Raw genomic sequence first — 22,163 nt, 5'->3', positions numbered from 1 at the left:
CTTACTTGGGCCAAAAATCATGAGTAATGGACATTAGACAGGTGGAAATTGGTTATTTGGTCTGGAGTCCAAGTTGGAGATTCAGCATCAGATGACCTTTCCTCCACAATCACCCGAGCTCAACCTAATTGAGATGGTTTGGGATGAGTTCACCGCAGAGTGAAGGAAATGTAGCCAACAAGTGGCCAGCAGAACTCCTTCAAGACTGTTGGAAAAGCATTCCAGGTGAAGCTGGTTGAGAGAATGCCAAGACTCTGCAGAGCTGTCATCAATGCAAAGGGTGACTATTTGAAGAATCTAAAATAAAAATATATTTGTTTAACACTTTTTTGGTTATTACATGATTCCATATGTGTTATTTCATAGTTTTGATGTCTTCGCTATTATTCTACAATGTAGAAAATAGTAAAAAAAAATAAAAAAACACTTGAATGAGTAGGTGTTCTAAAACTTTTGACCGATAGTGTATCTTTGATTGTAGGACGGCCGGAGTGGTTAGCATATCCCAGTTTAGGTCACCTAACAGTACAAACTCTGAAAATAGATGGGGGCAATCAATTCACATATGGTGTCCTGCACACAGCTGGGGGCTGAGGGGGGGTCTATAACAAGCGGCAATGGTAAGACTTGTTTCCGGAAAGGTGGATTTTTAAAAGTAGAAGCTTGAATTGTTGGGGCACAGACCTGGATAGTATGACTCTGCAGTAGATTGCAACTCCGCCCCCTTTGGTAGTTCTATCTTGTCGGAAAATGCTGTAGTTGGTGATGGAAATGTCAGGATTTTTGGTGGCCTTCCAAAGCCAGGATTCAGATACGGCTAGGATTTCAGTGTTGGCAGAGTGTGCTAAAGCAGTGAATAAAACAAATTTAGGGAGGAGGCTTCTAATGTTCATGCATGAAACCAAGGCTTTTACGGATACAGAAGTCAACAAATGAGAGTGCCTGGGGAATTGGAGCAGTGCTGGGGGCTGCAGGGCCTGGGTTAATCTCTACATCACCAGAGGAACAGAGGAGGAGTAGGATAAGGGTAAGTCTAACGGCTATAAAAACTGGTCGTCTAGTGCGTTCGGAACAGAGAGTAAAAGGAGCAGATTACTGGGCGTGGAAGAATAGATTCAGGGAGCCGATTCAGTAGTTGCTACTACGTTAGGCGAGCTGGAGACACGGCAATTCAGACAGCTATCCTAGCTCAAGGCTAGCTCCATGCTAACTGGTGCTTGCTTCTGGACAGCGACGTTAGCCAGGAGTAGCCACTCGGATTGAAGCTAGCTAGCTGTGATGATCCAGTGTAACGGCTTGCAATAGGAATCCGGAGATGTAGTCGAGAAAAAGCAGTCCGATATGCTCTGGGTTGAATGCTGTGCAGAATGGCAGATAGTGACTGAGCTGAGGCTGGCTGATTTCTACCTCTTGATAATCCCCATCCCGGATCCGGGATCGTGAATAAAGCCTCAGGCTCATTAGCATAACGCAACGTTAACGATTTCTGAAAATCGCAAATAAAATGAAAATAATGCGCCTGCTCTAAAGCTTAGCCTTTTCTTAACAACACCGTCATCTCAGATTTTCAAAATATGCTTTTGAACCATCGCTATTCACTAATTTGTGTAAGAGTATGCAAAGCTAGCTTAGCATTTTGAGTAGCATTTAGCACGCAACATTTTCACAAAAACCAGATAACCAAATAAATAAAATAATTTACCTTTGAAGAGCTTCGGATGTTTTCAATGAGGAGACGCTCAGTTACATAGCAAATGTTCAGTTTTTCCTGAAAGCATCTTTGTGTAGGAGAAATCGCTCCGTTTTGTACATCACATTTGGCTACCGAAACGAACCGAAAATTCAGTCACCAACAACGTCAAACTTTTTCCGAATTAACTCCATAATATCGACCGAAACATGGCAAACGTTGTTTGGAATCAATCCTCAAGGTGTTTTTTCACATATCTCTTCATTGATATATCGTTCGTGGAAGCCTGCTTTCTTCTCTGAATTCCATGGAAAAATACTTGCAGCTGAGGTTTGCGCACCAATTTCGGCGCAGGACACCGGGCGGACACCTGGTAAATGTGGTCTCTTATGGTCAATCTTCCAATGATATGCCTACAAATACGTCACAATGCTGCAGACACCTTGGGGAAACGACAGAAAGGGCAGGCTCATTCCTCTCGCATTCACAGCCATATAAGGAGACAATGGAAAACGGAGCCTCAAAAATCCTGCTCATTTCCTGGATGCCGTTTCATCTTGGTTTTGCCTGTAGCTCACATTCTAGGGCACGCACAGAAAATATCTTTGCAGTTCTGGAAACGTCAGAGTGTTTTCTTTCCAAAGCTACCAATTATATGCATAGTCAAGCATCTTTTTGTGACAAAATATCTTGCTTAAAACGGGCACGTCTTTTTATCCAAAAATGATATAGAGTTTCAAGAGGTTAAAACGGGAACGTTTTTCATCCAAAAATGAAATGGCGCCCCCAGAGTTTCAAGAGGTTAATGGTGAAGACCGCTAGCAGTGGCTAACTGACTACTAGCTAGTTAGCTGGCTAGCTCCTGATAGGGGTTCCAGTTCTAAAGTATAAAAATAGCAGGTCCGTACCTCATTGGGTGAGGTGAGTTGCAGGAGAGTATATTCAGTCAGTAGATGGAAAGTGCGATTAATTAAAATATATACGAAACATATACGAAAAAAAACCAAGGGAAACAATATTTACACGGTACAGGACGGGACAAGACAAAACACACGTCCGACTGCTACACCATCTTGGAGAGCGATGTCTTCACTATTATTCTACAATGTAGAAAATGCTAAAAATAAAGACAAACCCTTGAATGAGTAGGTGTTCTAAAAGTTTTGACCGGAAGTGTACATTCACACAAAGGGATACAAATAAAGTACAGCATCTCTATCACGAGTTATCAACAAGAAAACGAGCCTATCTAGGCAACATGACAGTGTAGAAATTATAACAATTTACATCACAGGAAAGGTGCCACTAAACATATACACACAATCCTAGAGTCCATATAGCTCATGCTAGGGTCTATTTTTCTCCACTTTCTGTCTGACTGATGTGCCCAAAATAAACGGACTGTTACTCAGGCCCAGAAGCCAGGATATGCATATAATTGTTATCATTGGATAGAAAACACTTAGAAGGTTGTAGCAATGTTAACATTATGTATGAGACTATAACACAATTGATATGGTAGGAGAAAATCCAAAGAAACACCAACCGGGGGGAAACAATGGAAAGCTAATGGTCCTATGCAATTCCAGCTCCCAGATTGCAAATCCTATGGTTTCCATTAGATGTCAACTGTCTTTGTTCAAGGTTTCAGGCTTGTTTCTTCCCAAACGAGGAAGAATTTAGAGTTTTGGTCTTGGGAGTCAGAGTTGGAAATCAGTCTGTGCGCGCGCGACTAAGAAGACGCGCACTTGCTAATTTAGCTTTTCTATTGAACATCTTTCCGTATGAAATATTATAATTTAATTACATTTTAGGGTACCTGAGGATTACATAGAAACAAATTTTGACTTCTTTTAACAAAGTTTAGGGGTAGCTTTTTGGATTCCTTTCTCTGCATTGAGTGGATTACTCAAATCGATGGCGCCAACTAAACAGACTTTTTGGGATATAAATAAGGATTTTATCTAACAAAACGATCATGCATGTTGGTGCTGGGACCCTTGGGATTGCAAATCAGAGGAAGATTTTCAAAAAGTAAGTGAATACTTAATCTTTATTTGTGATTTTACAAAGCCTGTGCTGGTTGAAAAATATTTTGATGTGGGGCACCATCCCCAAACAATCGCATGGCATGCTTTCATTGTAAAGCCTATTGTAAATCGGACAATACTGTTCGATTAACAAGAATTTAAGCTTTTAACCGATATAAGACACATGTATGTACCTGATGTTTAATATCCATGATTTTTATGATTATTTATTTGAATTGCGCGCCCTCCAATTTCACCAGAAGTTGTCAACAGGTGTCCCGCTGATAGGATGCCCTGCACTAACTATGCTTTAGCTCTGTCACAAGAGATATCTGAACACTTAAAGTAACTAGATGCATCCAAAAATCAAAAGCTAAATTCCATCACAAAATAACAGCTAGCAGGCTAACACGCAATGTTAAGTAATAGTTAGCGCAATTAGCTTAGCATCATCAGAACTTAGAAAACTAGAATAAACTTGTAAAAAACAGAAATATTCTAGAAACAATTTGAATTAGCAAAAGCATGTTCTAATAACTTTAAAGTACTTACAGACGTATCTTTAACCAAGGCCTATTAGGATCGCTCAGATTGTTCTGACAGGAAATAGCTCTAAATCGAAAGATAGCAAATTAAAAGCTACAGACACAAATTCTCCAAAATATGACAACATAGAACAATATAATACTTTTACAGAAGTACAGCTATCAGAACACTCCTTGCTTAGCATAATGACATTTTATGTCACTATGTTTATATGTTTATTATTAGGCCATTCGTTTTGGTGGACATGATTGCTATGACTTCAGCCATGAGTGTGGTGAGGACTTCATGTGTGAGACGAATAGAATTAACTTCCAGAAGCGTGGCATCCAGAATGCGACGAGCGATTCCGATCATCCTCTCCCAAGCTCCTCCCATATGTGAAAATCCATGTGCATCCTTGGTCTTGAAGGTAAGTACTCATATCTGAGTCATCTGATCTTCAGCTCTTTGCAGGCACCGATAAAGTTTGTGCCACAATCTGAGCGACAATAGTTGCTTTGCAGGTCCTCGGATAGAGCATAATCTTCTCAAAGCTTCAATGTGTACCGCTCCGGGACTCATGCAGAAAAACAGGACGGCCCAGCTTTTACTTCCAGCACTGCCTTCTCTGGTCCTATGAGAGTTGATGCTCCAGGGTCCAATGATGTCCTGTCCAACATGAGTGAAGGGAGGATCAGAGGCAAGTCTGTCTGCAGGTAAGTCTGACATATTTTGCTCATCCAGTTGTTATACCGTTGCCCTCTTTGGACACAGCTCTGCACCATCCCCCTACCTCTGTCTCCCACACCCAGGCTGCTGTGGTCAGAGAGGTCGTAAATTCCTAGGGAAGATCCTGCCTCATGGCCAGACAGTATAGAGAGAGAGTGGGTTCATAGAGAGAACAAACAAATTTCTTCCACCTCACAGAACTGGAGAACTGAACGACATTTATGTTCTGGAGAAGGTATAAAAGATCGGTGAAGAATACAACTATGAACTGGTCCGTTTGGTACAATTTGTGAAACTCATCAGAGACAATACGGCCACATTACCATAACGCTGTTTATACAATAGCCTCAGATATGAGGCTTACATCTAATTGTTGTATAAGATGAATGGGGGAGGATGATACTGTTTGTGAAATTGTGTAATGTGATTTTGGACTGTTTAATGAAGGAAACTCCAATTCCCTTTGGAGTTTAACTAAATCAGAGGACCACCCATGAGCACAGTTATGGTCTGGCGTCCTGGGACAGGCCCTTTTCTACTCTTCCGAATAAAACCCCCACCCGGGTTTTCTATCACCAGACCATGTTCCTCTCAATTACTAGAGGACTAAGGTTGAGACCAGCTTTCCTCGATAACGAGAGGGCCAAGGTTTGAGAGGAGACCATAAACCTGAGTATAAGCTAAGGTTTGAGTAGATGGCTGAAAATTGTAACCATACCATGTGGTTGAACTCTTAGACTATTGATACCGACAGAGTAAGAACAAGTCTTTGATATTAATTACTAGTCTGCAGCTAGGAATTCGGTATCATTGAATGCGAAGACCGACAACCGCCAAAACATCTATTCTATAACGACATTAATAAATGTCACTCTGAACTATCCATTCTAACCACGAGAGAGAGAGAGAGAGAGAGAGAGAGAGAGAGAGAGAGAGAGAGAGAGAGAGAGAGAGAGAAAGAGAGAGAGGGCGGACAGACTCTCCAACAGAAACAAACTTTTCAACAGAGATCCCGACGACACACTGAGCATAAATATATATATTGATTGCAATTGTTCCCGAATGAGTGAGCGTTCATGTGCAAAGGATTAGAATTTCAATTGTTATAATTATCACTCTGTCTAACAAGCCGCCATACCGGTTTAGCCCACGAGGGTACATCCCCCTATCATTTCTTTGTAAACATATCTAATGTTTGTGTGATGCATTTCTGTGAATTACTTTGTTAGTAAATAAATGATTTTAAGACAATTGATGTATGGATGACTCATAGTGTAGACTGGGTTCGTGCAGATAACCAACAATTTACGACGTTTGGAATGAGACTGACGTGAGGTAAATAATAATTCATTAATTCGAAGTCTAATTGATGAGATATGAAAATATCTGAAAGTTATAGTAGGAAAATTATAACTTTATAATCTGAATATTTTCTTTGGTGCCCCGACTTCCTAGTTAATTACAGTTACATGATGAATCAGTTTAATCGCGTAATAATAATTACAGAGAGTTATTTGATAAATAAGTATTCAGTTTTAAAGATGCCAAAGACACAACACAGTTTTCCTCTAAGTTTTCTGCATATCACACACTTATGAATTATGCTGGATACCAGTATTTTACTTCCAATGATCCACAATACAGCTGACCGTATTGCGTCCTCAGGGAAGTGACAACCCTGATGTGCAACTTGCTCGTGTTATTGCCTCACCAACAGAGTGGTGACATGGTGGTTCTTGGGCATGATGAAAGGGTGTTTCTTTTCCCATGACATATCAGCTGCTGCTATGCAACCTCTGATTCTTAGCAACCCGTACTTATCAATGATAGAGTCCAGCTTGTTTAGTGGACTGTGTTTGGTGACCTCTGCTCTTTTGGTGAGGCACTTTATTTCTTATTTGAAGACTTCTTGCTGTATGCATCTGATGATGGTGGTATTGGCTTGTTTAAGAAGGTAGCCTTTATCACTGTCTGGAGCCCTGGAGAAGGATTTGGCCATTTGGAGTAGTTGTGTGATTGCTTGGGTGAGCAACTTCCAGCTGGAGAACAGTTCAAACCTGTGTGAGCCAAATCGGACTTCAGTAGCTTCGGTAGTGAAGGTTGTGACTTGCAGTTGGATCTCTGTGTCAGTATCTGATCCTACAAGTTTGAAAGTTTCTGACTGAGTAGTCTCTTCTCTCTCTATCTTTGTCAGGAAGGGTGGGCCTGAGAAACAGGTGGTGTGATTGAGGACGGCTGCTGGCACAGGCCTAGTTCCACAATCGATGTTCCACAATCGAATTACTCTGTTTGACACGTAGATGTAGAATCTTCTTGAGGTGTTGTGAATATATCACAGCATATTCTTGCTGTCTGTGTAGAACTTCACTTCATGAATCTCAATGTCCATCCCATCAATGATCAGTTCTGTCATCTCAACTGCTAAGACAATGGCACAAAGCTCTAGGCTTGGAACAGTGTGAGCAGAACGTGGAGCCAGTTTGGAATTTCCCATAATGAACCCAACATGACTTTTTCCTTTGACATCAGCCATTCTGAGGTAGGCTATAGCTGATATGGCCATACTGGATGCATCTGAGAAAATGCACAGTTCTCTTCGCTGCGTGGAAGAATCCAATCCAAGATGGCGTAGCAGTCAGACGTCTTTTGTCTTTGTCTTGTCGTGTCACGTGTATATATCTTTATATATATATTTTTATATATTTTTTCTTCGCATATATTTTTAAAATCTTTTTCTTAACCCCAACTTCAACATACTCGCCTGCAACCCGCCTCACCCAATGTGGTATGGATCTGCTTTTTTTTTACCTCAGAACCGGAACCCCCAACAGAAGCTAGCCAGCTAACTAACTACTAGCAAGTAGTCAGCTATCCACTACTAGTGGTCATCAGCTAACCTTTAGCCAGGACAACTCCTGCCAGTCTGTACAGCGTGTTTCAACCCAAAGATTGTCAGACTCCTTTTTCTCCATATCACCTGATTCCTACCTTCCTACCGCAAGCTCTGAACCTCTTCACCTGGATCGACGCAGCTAGCTAGATGCTGTCCAATTGGCTTCTCCTGGCTAACATCCCTGTCCCGAAGAAAGCACCAACTAGCCTGGAGCTAGCCTATGCTAGGCTCGTCTCCCGGCTAGCTGAAGAGCACCATCAGCCAATCCTTGGGCTACAATACCTATTTTGCCAATTGGCCTGAAACCCTTTTATTGCCGATACGGAGCCCTCCAATCCATCACGACTGGACTACCGCCGTAATCCACCCGAGTGGTTTTTTTCAACTGTTATCCCGGGCCCGCTAGCTCTCTGAATCTCTGTGTCTCCGGCCTGTCCAGATACTCATTGGACCCTATGATCACTCGGCTACGGATTGCCTCTCCCTAATCTCAATATGCCTTGTCCATTGTTGTTTTGGTTAGTGATTATTGTCTTATTTCACTGTAGGAGTCTCCTGCCCTGCTCAATATGCCTCAGCTAACCCTCTTGTCCCAACCCCCACACATGCAGTGACCTCACCTGGTTTAATTGATGTCTCCAGAGACAAAACTCTCTCATCGTTACTCAATGCCTAGGTTTACCTCAACTGTATTCACATCCTACCATACCTTTGTCCGTACATTATGCATTGAATCTTTTCTACCGCGCTCCTTTTACTCTCTGATCCGAACGTACGTGACGACCAGTTCTTATAGCCCTTAGCCGTACCCTTATCCTAGTCCTCCTCTGCTCCTCTGGTGATGTAGAGGTCAATCCAGGCCCTGCAGTGCCTAGCTCCACTCCCATTCCCCAGGCCCTCTCATTTGTTGACTTTTGTAATCGTAAAAGCCTTCGTTTCATGCATATTAACATTAGAAGCCTCCTCCCTAAGTACGTTTTATTCATTGCTTTAGCACACTCTGCCAACCCTGATGTCCTAGCTGTGTCTGAATCCTGGCTTAGGAAGGCCACCAAAAAACGTGATATTTCCATCCCTAACTATAACATTTTCCGACAAGATAGAACTGCCAAACGGGGCGGAGTTGCAATCTACTGCAGAGATAGCCTGCAGAGTTATGTCTTACTATCCAGGTCTGCGCCCAAACAATTTGATCTTCTACTTTTAAAAATCCATCTTTCCAGAAACAAGTCTCTCACCGTTGCCGCCTGCTATAGACCACCTACTGCCCCCACCTGTGCCCTGGACACCATATGTGAATTGATTGCCCCCCATCTATCTTCAGAGCTCCTGCTGTTAGGTGATCTAAACTGGGACATGCTTAACACCCTACAATCCTACAATCTAAGCATGATGCCCTCAACCTCATAGAAATTATCAATGAATATACCAGGTAAAACCCAAATCCGTAAACACAGGCACCCTCATAGATATCATCCTAACCCACCTGCCCTCCAAATACACGTCTGCTGTCTTTAACCAGGATCTCAGCAATCACTGCCTCATTGCTTGCGTCCGTAATGGGTCAGCGTTCAAACGAACATCCCTCATCACTGTCAAACGATCCCTAAAACACTTCAGCGAGCAGGTCTTTCTAATCGACCTGGCCCAGGTATCCTGGAAGGATATTGACCTCATTCAGTCAGTAGAAAATGCCTGGTTATTCTTAAAAGTGCTTTCCTCACAATCTTAAATAAGGAAAATATTTAGAACTAGGAACAGATATAGTCCGTGGTTCACTCCAGACCTGACTGACAAAAGCACCTGACAAAAACATCCTGTGGCGTACAGCATTAGCATCAAATAGATATGCAACTTTTCAGGGAAGGTAGGAACCAATATGCACAGGCAGTTAGGAAAGCAAAGGCTAGCTTTTTCAAACAGAAATTGGCATCCCGCAGCACAAACTCCAAAAGGTTCTGGGACACAGTAAAGTCCATGGAGAATAAGAGCACCTCTTCCCAGCTGCCCACTGCACTGAGACTAGGAAACACTGTCACCACTGATAAATCCACAATAATTGGATATTTATTTCAATAAGCATTTTTCTATGGCTGGCCATGCTTTTCACCTGGCCACTCCTTCCCTTGTCAACACCTCTGCACCCCCACAGCAACTTGCCCAAGCCTCCCCCATTTCTCCTTCACCCAAAATCTGGACCCCTCCAAATCAGCAGGGCTAGACAATCTGGACCCTCTCTTTCTAAAATTATTAGCCAAAATTATTGCAACCCCTATTACTAGCCTGTTCAACCTCTCTTTCGTATCGTCCGAGATCCCCAAAGATTGGAAAGCTGCCGCGGTCATCACCCTCTTCAAAGGGGGAGACATTCTAGACCCAAACTGCTACAGACCTATATCGATCTATCCTACCCTCTAAAATCTTTGAAAGCCAAGTTAACTTCTTGCGTCGAGCAAACCCGGATCCGGGATCCTATTTATAGCCTCAAGCTCATTAGCATAACGCAAAGTTAACTATTCATGAAAATCGCAAATTAAATGAAATAAATATATTTGCTCTCAAGCTTAGACTTTTGTTAACAACACTGTCATCTCAAATTTTCAAAATATGCTTTTCAACCATAGCTAAACAAGCATTTGTATAAGAGTATTGATAGCTAGCATAGCTATAAGCCTAGAATTCAGCCAGCAACATTTTCACAAAAACAAGAAAACCATTCAAATAAAATCATTTACCTTTGAAGAACTTCAGATGTTTTCAATGATGAGACTCTCAGTTAGATAGCAAATGTTCAGTTTTTCAAAAAATATTATTTGTGTAGGACAAATCGCTCCGTTTTGTTCACGTTTGGCTATGAAAAAAACCTGTATCCAGTTATAGCCTCAAGCTCATTAGCATAACGTAACGTTAACTATTTATGAAAATCGCAAATGAAATGAAATGAATGTGCTAGCTCTCAAGCTTAGCCTTTTCGTAACAACACTGTCATCTCAGATTTTCAAAATATGCTTTTGAACCATAGCAAAACAAGCATTTGTGTAAGAGTATTGATAGCTAGCGTAGCATTTAGCGTAGCATTTAGCGGGCAACATTTGCACAAAAAACAGAAAAGGATTCAAATAAAATCATTTACCTTTGAAGAACTTTGGATGTTTTCAATGAGGAGACTCTCAGTTACATAGCAAATGTTCAGTTTTTCCAGAAAGAATCTTTGTGTAGGAGAAATCGCTCCGTTTTGTACATCACGTTTGGGTACCAAAAGAAACAAGTTCAGTCATCAAAACGGCGAACTGTTTTCCGAATTAACTCCATAATATCGACTGAAACATGGCAAACGCTGTTTAGAATCAATCCTCAAGGTGTTTTTCACATATCTCTTCATTGATATATCGTTCGTGGATGTCTACTTTCTCCTCTGAATCGCTTGGAAAAAGACGTGCAGCCGAAGATGACGCACCAATTTCGTCGGAGGACACCGGGCGGACACCTGGCAAATGTAGTCTCTTATGGTCAATCTTCTAATGATATGCCTACAAATACGTCACAATGCTGCAGACACCTTGGGGAACCGATAGATCGGGCAGGCTCATTCCTTGCGCATTCACAGCCATATTGTCATGTCTTGTTATGTCTGTTCCTGTCCTTTCTCTTCACTCTGTCTCTCTCTGCTGGTCTTTTTAGGTTACCTTCTCTGTCTCTCATTCTTCAGCTGTTCTACATCTCCCCTAACTAGCTCATTCACTCTTGCCCACCTGTTCTCTCTTCCCCCTCTGATTAGGTCTCTATTTCTCTCTCTGTTCCTGCTACTTTCAGTGTCTGATTCTTGTTTGTGTTTTTGATGCCAGAAGCAAGCTGTCGTCTCGTTTGCTTCCACCTTGTCCTATCCTGTCGGAGTCTGCCTGGCAGGTGCATCCTGCACTATACTACGTTCTTTTGTTCCATTGTCAACGTTGGAAGAGGATTTATGCCATTCCTGTTTTTCATTAAAGAACTCTGTTTTCTGTTAAAACCGCTTTTGGGTCTTCACTCAAGTACATAACAGAAGAATCAGACCTAGAATGGACCCAGCGGCTCCGGACCCTTTTCACTCCGCCGTCGAGATCCAGGGAGCGATGCTAGGCAGACACGAGGAGGAATTGTCTGCTGCTCGACATGCCGTTGAGACCCTGGCCGTCCAAGTCTCCGACCTCACAAGACAGGTTCACCAACTCCACCTCGATCCACCGCCCACTTCCAGGGTTTCCGAGTCTCCGGAGCCCAGGATCAACAACCCGCCCTGTTACTCTGGGGAGCCCACTGAGTGCCGCTCATTCCTCACTCAGTGTGATGTGGTGTTCTCTCTCCAGCCCAACACTTACTCCAGGAGCGCAGCCCGCATCGCCTACGTCATTTCTCTCCTTACCGGACGGGCGCGTGAGTGGGGCACGGCAATCTGGGAGGCGAGGGCTGAGTGTATTAACCAGTTTCAGGACTTTAAGGAGGAGATGATACGGGTTTTTGACCGTTCTGTTTTTGGGGAGGAGGCTTCCAGGGCCCTGTCTTCCCTATGTCAGGGGAATCGATCCATAACGGATTATTCTATTGAGTTTCGCACTCTCGCTGCCTCTAGTGACTGGAACGAGCCGGCTTTGCTCGCTCGTTTTCTGGAGGGTCTCCTCGTCGAGGTTAAGGATGAGATCCTCTCCCGGGAGGTTCCTTCCAGTCTGGACTCCTTAATAGCCCTCGCTATTCGCATAGAGCGACGGTTTGATCTTCGTCGCCGAGCTCGTGGAAAGGAGCTCGCGTTCTCCGTTGCTCCCCTCTCCACATCACTGCCACCTGCCGCATCACTGCCACCCTCCTCCGCCGGCTCGGATGCTGAGCCTATGCAGCTGGGGGTATCCGCATCTCGGCCAAGGAGAAGGAACGGAGAATCACCAATCGCCTCTGTCTCTACTGCGGCTCCGCTGGTCATTTTGTCACCTCATGTCCAGTAAAAGCCAGAGCTCATCAGTAAGGGGAGGGCTACTGGTGAGCGCAACTACTCAGGCCTCTCCTTCTGGATCACGCACTACCTTTCCGGTCCATCTCCGCTGGCCCGGTTCATCTGCTTCCTGCAGTGCCTTGATAGACTCTGGGGCGGAGGGCTGTTTTATGGACGAGACCTGGGCTCGGGAACATGACATTCCTCTCAGACAGTTAGGGAGCCCACGGCCTTGTTCGCTTTAGATGGTAGTTCTCTCCCCAAGATTCAGCGTGAGACGCTGCCTTTAACCCTCACTGTCTCTGGTAATCATAGCGAAACCATTTCTTTTTTAATTTTTCGTTCACCTTTTACACCTGTTGTTTTGGGTCATCCCTGGCTAGTGCGCCATAACCCTTCTATTAATTGGTCTAGTAATACTATCCTATCCTGGAATGTTTCTTGTCATGTGACCTGTTTAATGTCTGCTATCCCTCCTGTTTCCTCTGTCTCTTCTTCACAGGAGGAGCCTGGCGATTTGACAGGGGTGCCGGAGGAGTATCACGATCTGCGCACGGTGTTCAGTCGTTCCAAGGCCACTTCTCTCCCTCCACACCGGTCGTATGACTGTAGTATTGATCTCCTTCCGGGAACTACTCCCCCCGGGGTAGATTATACTCTCTGTCGGCTCCCGAACGTAAGGCTCTCGAGGATTATTTGTCGGTTTCGCTCGACGCCGGTACCATAGTCTCCTCCTCCTCTCCCGCCGGAGCGGGGTTTTTTTTTGTTCAGAAGAAGGACGGGTCCCTGCGCCCATGCGTGGATTATCGAGGGCTGAATGACATAACAGTTAAGAATCGTTATCCGCTTCCTCTTATGTCTTCAGCCTTCGAGATCCTGCAGGGAGCCAGGTTTTTCACCAAATTGGACCTTCGTAACGCCTACCATCTCGTGCGCATCAGGGAGGGGGACGAGTGGAAGACGGCGTTTAACACTCCGTTAGGGCACTTTGAATACCGGGTTCTTCCTTTCGGCCTCGTTAACGCTCCAGCTGTCTTTCAGGCACTAGTTAACGACGTCCTGAGAGACATGCTGAACATTTTTGTTTTCGTTTACATGGACGATATCCTGATTTTTTCACCGTCTCTCTCGATTCATGTTCAGCACGTGCGACGCGTCCTCCAGCGCCTTTTGGAGAACTGTCTTTATGTGAAGGCTGAGAAGTGCACTTTTCATGCCGCCTCTGTCCCTTTTCTCGGTTCCGTTATTTCCGCTGAGGGCATTAAGATGGATCCCGCTAAGGTCCAGGCTGTCATTGATTGGCCCGTTCCTAAGTCACGCGTCGAGCTGCAGCGCTTTCTGGGCTTCGCTAATTTCTATCGTCGTTTCATCCGTAATTTCGGTCAGGTGGCAGCTCCCCTCACAGCCCTTACTTCTGTTAAGACGTGCTTTAAGTGGTCCGTTTCCGCCCAGGGAGCTTTTGATCTTCTTAAGAATCGTTTTACATCCGCACCTATTCTTGTTACACCTGACATCTCTAGTCAGTTTGTTGTTGAGGTTGACGCGTCAGAGGTGGGCGTGGGAGCCATTCTTTCTCAGCGCTCTCTCTCTGACGGCAAGGTCCATCCTTGCGCGTTTTTCTCTCATCGCTTATCGCCGTCAGAACGTAACTATGATGTTGGTAATCGCGAACTGCTCGCCATCCGCTTAGCCCTAGGCGAATGGCGACAGTGGTTGGAGGGGGCGACCGTTCCTTTTGTCGTTTGGACTGACCATAGGAACCTTGAGTACATCCGTTCAGCCAAACGACTTAATGCGCGTCAGGCTCGTTGGGCTCTGTTTTTCGCTCGTTTCGAGTTTGTTATTTCTTATCGTCCGGGCTCAAAAACACCAAGCCTGATGCTTTATCTCGTCTCTTCAGTTCTTCTGAGGTCTCCACCGACCCCGAGGGGATTCTCCCTGAAGGGCGTGTTGTCGGGTTGACTGTCTGGGGAATTGAGAGGCAGGTAAAGCAAGCACTCGCTCACACTCCGTCGCCGCGAGCTTGTCCTAGGAACCTTCTGTTCGTTCCCGTTCCTACTCGTCCGGCCGTTCTTCAGTGGGCCCACTCTGCCAAGTTAGCCGGCCACCCCGGCGTTCGGGTACGCTCGCTTCCATTCGCCAGCGTTTCTGGTGGCCCACTCGGGAACGTGACGCGCGTCGATTTGTCGCCGCTTGTTCGGTCTGCGCGCAGACTAAATCTGGGAACTCTCCTCCTGCCGGCCGTCTCAGACCGCTTCCCATTCCCTCTCGACCGTGGTCTCACATCGCTTTAGATTTCATCACCGGACTGCCTTCATCAGCGGGGAAGACAGTTATTCTTACGGTTGTCGATAGATTCTCTAAGGCGGCTCATTTCATTCCTCTCGCTAAGCTCCCTTCTGCTAAGGAGACGGCTCAGATCATTATCGAGAATGTTTTCCGAATTCATGGCCTTCCGTCTGACGTCGTTTCCGACAGAGGCCCGCAGTTCACGTCTCAATTTTGGAGGGAGTTTTGCCGTTTGATTGGGGCTTCCGTCAGTCTCTCGTCCGGCTTTCATCCCCAGTCTAACGGTCAAGCCGAACGGGCCAATCAGACTGTTGGTCGCATTTTACGCAGTCTTTCTTTTCGTAACCCTGCGTCTTGGTCAGAACAGCTCCCCTGGGCAGAGTACGCCCACAACTCGCTTCCCTCGTCTGCTACCGGTCTATCTCCTTTTCAGAGTAGCCTCGGGTACCAGCCTCCGCTGTTCTCATCTCAGCTCGCCGAGTCCTGCGTCCCTCCGCTCAGGCTTTTGTCCAGCGTTGCGAGCGCACCTGGAAGGGGGTCAGGTCGGCACTTTGCCGTAATAGGGCGCAGACTGTGAGGGCCGCTAATAAGCGTAGGACCAAGAGTCCTAGATATTGTTGCGGTCAGAGAGTATGGCTCTCCACTCAGAACCTTCCCCTTAAGACAGCTTCTCGCAAGTTGGCCCCGCGGTTCATTGGTCCGTTCCGTATTTCCCAGGTCATTAATCCTGTCACAGTGCGACTTCTTCTCCCGCGCTATCTTCGTCGCGTTCACCCGGTCTTCCATGTCTCCTGTGTTAAGCCCGTTCTTCGCGCCCCCGCTCGTCCCTCCCCCCATCCTTGTCGAGGGCGCACCCATCTACAGGGTTCGTAAGATTTTGGACATGCGCCCTCGGGGCCGTGGTCATCAGTACCTAGTGGATTGGGAGGGGTACGGTCCTGAGGAGAGGAGTTGGGTTCCCTCTCGGGACGTGCTGGACCGTTCGCTGATCGATGATTTCCTCCGTTGCCGCCAGGTTTCCTCCTCGAGTGCGCCAGGAGGCGCTCGGTGAGTGGGGGGGTACTGTCATGTCTTGTTATGTCTGTTCCTGTCCTTTCTCTTCACTCTGTCTCTCTCTGCTGGTCTTTTTAGGTTACCTTCTCTGTCTCTCATTCTTCAGCTGTTCTACATCTTCCCTAACTAGCTCATTCACTCTTGCCCACCTGTTCTCTCTTCCCCTCTGATTAGGTCTCTATTTCTCTCTCTGTTCCTGCTACTTTCAGTGTCTGATTCTTGTTTGTGTTTTTGATGCCAGAAGCAAGCTGTCGTCTCGTTTGCTTCCACCTTGTCCTATCCTGTCGGAGTCTGCCTGGCAGGTGCATCCTGCACTATACTACGTTCTTTTGTTCCATTGTCAACGTTGGAAGAGGATTTATGCCATTCCTGTTTTTCATTAAAGAACTCTGTTTTCTGTTAAAACCGCTTTTGGGTCTTCACTCAAGTACATAACACATATAAGGAGACAATGAAAAACAGAGCATTCAAAAATCCTGCTCATTTCCTGTTTGAAGTTTCATCTTGGTTTCGCCTGTAGCATCAGTTCTGGGGCACTCACAGACAATATCTTTGCAGTTTTTGAAACGTCAGAGTATTTTCTTTCCAAAGCTGTCAATTATATGCATAGTCGAGCATCTTTTTGTGACAAAATATTGCGCTTAAAACGGGCACGTTTTTTTATCCAATAATGAAATAGCGCCCCCATAGATGTAAGAGGTTAACGAACAGATAACCAGCCATTTCGAATCCCACCGTGCAATCTGGTTTCTGGGCTGGTCATGGGTGCACCTCAGCCACACTCAAGGTCCTAAACAATATCATAACCGCCATTGATAAGTGACAATACTGTGCAGCTGTATTTATCGATCTGGCCAAGGCTTTCGACTCTGTCAATCACCACATTCTTATCGGCAGACTCAACAGCCTTGGTATCTCAAATGACTGCCTCACCTGGTTCACCAACTACTTCTCAGACAGAGTTCAGTGTGTCAAATCAGAGGGCCTGTTGTCCGGACCTCTGGCAGTCTCTATGGGGGTGCCACAGGGTTCAATTCTCAGGGGCGACTTTTTTCTCTGTGTACATCAATGATGTCGCTCTTGCTGCTGCTGATTCTCTGATCCACCTCTACGTAGACAACACCATTCTGTATAATTCTGGCCATTCTTTGGACAATGTGTTAACGAACCTCCAGACGAGCTTCAATGCCATACAACTCTCCTTCCATGGCCTCCAACTGCTCTTAAATACAAGTTAAACTAAATGCATGCTCTTCAACCGATCGCTGCCCGCACCTGCCCACCCGTCCAGCATCACTACTCTGGACTGTTCTGACTTAAAATATGTGGACAACGACAAATACCAAGGTGACTAAACTCTCCTTCCAGACTCACATTAAGCGTCTCCAATCCAAAATTAACTCTAGAATCGGCTTCCTATTTCGGAACAAAGCATCCTTCACTAATGCTGCAAAACATACCCTTGTAAAACTGACTATCCTACCGATCCTTGACTTCGGCGATGTCATTCACAAAATTATTCATTTATTTGATTTTTTTGCTCCTTTGCATCCCAGTATCTCTACTTGCACATTCATATTTTGCACATCTATCACTCCAGTGTTTAATTGCTAAATTGTAATTATTTCGCCACTTTGGCCTATTTATTACATACATCCCTAATCGTAGCTCATTTGCACACACTATATATAGGCTTTTTCTTTATTATTGACTGTATGTTTGTTTTTTCCATGTGTAACTCTGTTGTTGTTTGTGTCGTGCTGCTTTGCTTTATCTTGGACAGGTCGCAAGTTGTAAATGAGAACTTATTCTCAACTAACCTACCTGGTTAAATAAAGGTTAATTTTTTAACAAAAATAAAGTGAAAGACAAGGACATAGGGCCTTCGGATAGTGAGCTGTTCGAGTTCCATCAGTTAGCCTTTTCACATTTTCCACTGCATTTCTTTCTCTTCTGGTAGAGGGGTTTCCCATTCACATTGTTCATGTTATTCTTGTGAACGGCTTCTCTTCTCGGGATACAGGAAAGGTGAAGCTGTCTGTTTCTAGATTCCAACTGATGCCTAAGCTTCGCTGAAGAGCAATCCTCTGAAAGAAATGCTTCCATGACTTTACTGCTGTTGGAGGCTATATTGTGCAGCCCCCCTGTTTCACCTTATACCGGAGCCTGTGCATGTATATTTTCATCCTACAAATGGATGAAACTGAGGGGGCACGTGCCCCTTCTGTTTCAATGGGAAGGACACCTCTGATTTTGGCTTGTTGTGCTCTATCACCAGATCATCAAAACAGTCATTGCATCTGTATGTACAGTGCCTTGCGAAAGTATTCGGCCCCCTTGAACTTTGTGACCTTTTGCCACATTTCAGGCTTCAAACATAAAGATATAAAACTGTATTTTTTTGTGAAGAATCAACAACAAGTGGGACACAATCATGAAGTGGAACGACATTTATTGTATATTTCAAACTTTTTTAACAAATCAAAAACTGAAAAATTGGGCGTGCAAAATTATTCAGCCCCCTTAAGTTAATACTTTGTAGCGCCACCTTTTGCTGCGATTACAGCTGTAAGTCGCTTGGGGTATGTCTCTATCAGTTTTGCACATCGAGAGAATGAAATTTTTTCCCATTCCTCCATGCAAAACAGCAAAAGCTCAGTGAGGTTGGATGGAGAGCATTTGTGAACAGCAGTTTTCAGTTTCCACAGGTTCTCGATTGGATTCAGGTCTGGACTTTGACTTGGCCATTCTAACACCTGGATATGTTTATTTTTGAACCATTCCATTGTAGATTTTGCTTTATGTTTTGGATCATTGTTCCAGAATGGTCCTGTATTTGGCTCCATCCATCTTCCCATCAATTTTAACCATCTTCCCTGTCCCTGCTGAAGAAAAGCAGGCCCAAACCGTGATGCTGCCACCACCATGTTTGACAGTGGGGATGGTGTGTTCAGGGTGATGTGCTGTGTTGTTTTTACGCCAAACATAACGTTTTGCATTGTTGCCAAAAAGTTCAATTTTGGTTTCATCTGACCAGAGCACCTTCTTCCACATGTTTGGTGTGTCTCCCAGGTGGCTTGTGGCAAACTTTAAACAACACTTTTTATGGATATCTTTAAGAAATGGCTTTCTTCTTGCCACTCTTCCATAAAGGCCAGATTTGTGCAATATACGACTGATTGTTTTCCTATGGACAGAGTCTCCCACCTCAGCTGTAGATCTCTGCAGTTCATCCAGAGTGATCATGGGCCTCTTGACTGCATCTCTGATCAGTCTTCTCCTTGTATGAGCTGAAAGTTTAGAGGGACGGCCAGGTCTTGGTAGATTTGCAGTGGTCTGATACTCCTTCCATTTCAATATTATCACTTGCACAGTGCTCCTTGGGATGTTAAAAGCTTGGGAAATCTTTTTGTATCCAAATTCGGCTTTAAACTTATTCACAACAGTATCTCGGACCTGCCTGGTGTGTTCCTTGTTCTTCATGATGCTCTCTGCGCCTTTAACGGACCTCTGAGACTATCACAGGGCAGGTGCATTTATACGGAGACTTGATTACACACAGGTGGATTGTATTTATCATCATTAGTCATTTAGGTCAACATTGGATCATTCAGAGATCCTCACTGAACTTCTGGAGAGAGTTTGCTGCACTGAAAGTAAAGGGGCTGAATAATTTTGCACGCCCAATTTTTCCGTTTTTGATTTGTTAAAAAAGTTTGAAATATCCAATAAATGTCGTTCCACTTCATGATTGTGTCCCACTTGTTGTTGATTCTTCACAAAAAAATACAGTTTTATATCTTTATGTTTGAAGCCTGAAATGTGGCAAAAGGTCGCAAAGTTCAAGGGGGCCGAATACTTTCGCAAGGCACTGTAAATATTAGCGTATCTCTTTGAGGAGTTAAAATTACCGGTGCTGCTCTAAAGCTCACTTCATAAATGATGGTCAAATACAATTATTTACTCAAGGTGATTTTTAATCAATCATGCCAGTACACATGTAATGCATATTTCATCAAGCTTTTCTCTCTAATTCTAAGGATTACAAGAGTGGATGATCTAAAAAATAAAAGTGGTATTCAATAACCCCCTCTGTAGTGGAGTCATATTGATTTTAACATGGACTGGGTGGTGCTATTTCCTAGAACTGTTGCTTGCTTCCGCATAACACCGATAAGGAAAGCTTAAAGGGAGAAAAGTCCTTCCCCAAGATCTGTTCAAGGTAACCTGAACCAGGCTGTCAATGGAGTCCCTTTGAATGATATGCATTGAGATGAGATGTTAATCCTTCTGACAACGCAGTGCTTCTAGTTATGCCTCATAACTTTAGGAAGTACATTCTGTCCCCATCAGTTTACAAAGAGAGCTAAAGCTGCAAAGTCATGAAAGTATGACAGATTCTTCTTTGACTAAAGACCCACAAACAAGAAGCAGCTGTTCTCACAAGTCCAGGCCGACCATTTTCAAGGGCATATTGTCCAAGAATGTTAACGCATAAAGTAATCACAGGCGATGATTCAGAGAGGAACAAGTAATGGAAATGAAATTTACAGTTTGGCCCAGTATATCACACAGGAGAGCTATCGGGGAATGGAGACTCCAGGGCACGACTGATCCCTGCAAGTTTTTCCAAACTCACATGAGTCACTGTCCTGTAAAAATGGAGGCCTTCCATCACTTGTCTCTGACATGCTGCCTGTGCTTCTTGCCACTATCTTCCACTTGGCCTCCAGGAAGCTGACAAATACACAATTAAGTCCAACCATTGCCTTCCCTGCCTATCAATGCCACAGCATTTCCACATGACTTCTCCACTTGATTTGGAGTCGATGAAAAGCGATGAACTCTGGGAATTCCAATCCCTGCCCTTCCCACCAAACAGCCCCACAATTTACAGTGCCTTGCAAAATTATTCAGACCCCTTGGATTTCTTCAGATTTTATTGTGTTACAAATTTAAATGTATTTAATATTCATTTTTTGTCAACAATCTACACAAAATACTACGTAATGTCAAAGTGGAAGAAAAATAATGAATGTTTTAAGATTATTACAAATTAAATAACTAAAATATAGTTGTTGCCAAAGTATTCAGCTCCCTGAGTCAATTTATGTTATAAACACCTTTGGCATTCTTAGGTAAGTCCATAAGAGTTTTGCACAACTGGATTGCACATTTTTTTTTGCCCATTATTCTTGAAAACATTTTTCAAGCATTGTCAGGATGCTGGCCTTGTGTTGTAGGTTATTGTTCTACTGAAATGTGAATTCCTCTCCCAATCTTTTATGTTAAGGAGACTGGAACAGGTTTTCCTCTAGGATTGTGCCTGTGCTTAGCTCCATTCCGTTTCTTTTTATCCGGAAAACTTCCCAGTATTTGCTGGTCAAGCATACCCATACCATGATGCAACCACCACCATGCTTGAAAATAAGGAGGCAGTTACTCAGTGATGTGTTGTGTTGGATTTGCCCCGAACATAAGGTTTTGCATTTACTGTAGGCCAAAAAGTGTATTGCTTTGCTGTGCTTTTTTGCAGTTTTAATTTAGTGCTTTGTTGCATACAAGATGATGTTTTGTAATGTTTTTTATTCTATAGTCTTCTTTCACTCTGTCATTTAGGTCATTATTGTGGAGTCAATACAATGTTATTGATCCATCCTCAGTTTTCTCCCATCACAGCCATTTAACTCTGGTCTTTGTAGTTGAATCTGTGCTTGATATTCAATACTTGACTGAGGGGCTTTACAGATGTTGTATGTATTGGGGACAGAGGAAAGATTAGTCATAAAAAATATTTTTTTAAATACAACATTCATTTAACTAGGCAAGTCAGTTAAGAACAAATTCTTATTTACAATGACGGACTACCTCAGACGCCACTGGGCTAATTGTGCACCGCCCGATGGGACTCCCAATCACGGCAGGATGTGATGCAGCCTGGATTCAAACCAGTGACTGCAGTGACGCCTCTTGCACTGAGATGCAGTGCCT

This window comes from Oncorhynchus masou, chromosome 24, assembly GCF_036934945.1.
Source record: "Oncorhynchus masou masou isolate Uvic2021 chromosome 24, UVic_Omas_1.1, whole genome shotgun sequence".
NCBI lineage: Eukaryota > Metazoa > Chordata > Actinopteri > Salmoniformes > Salmonidae > Oncorhynchus > Oncorhynchus masou.
Note: the sequence above shows the minus strand (reverse complement) of the source record.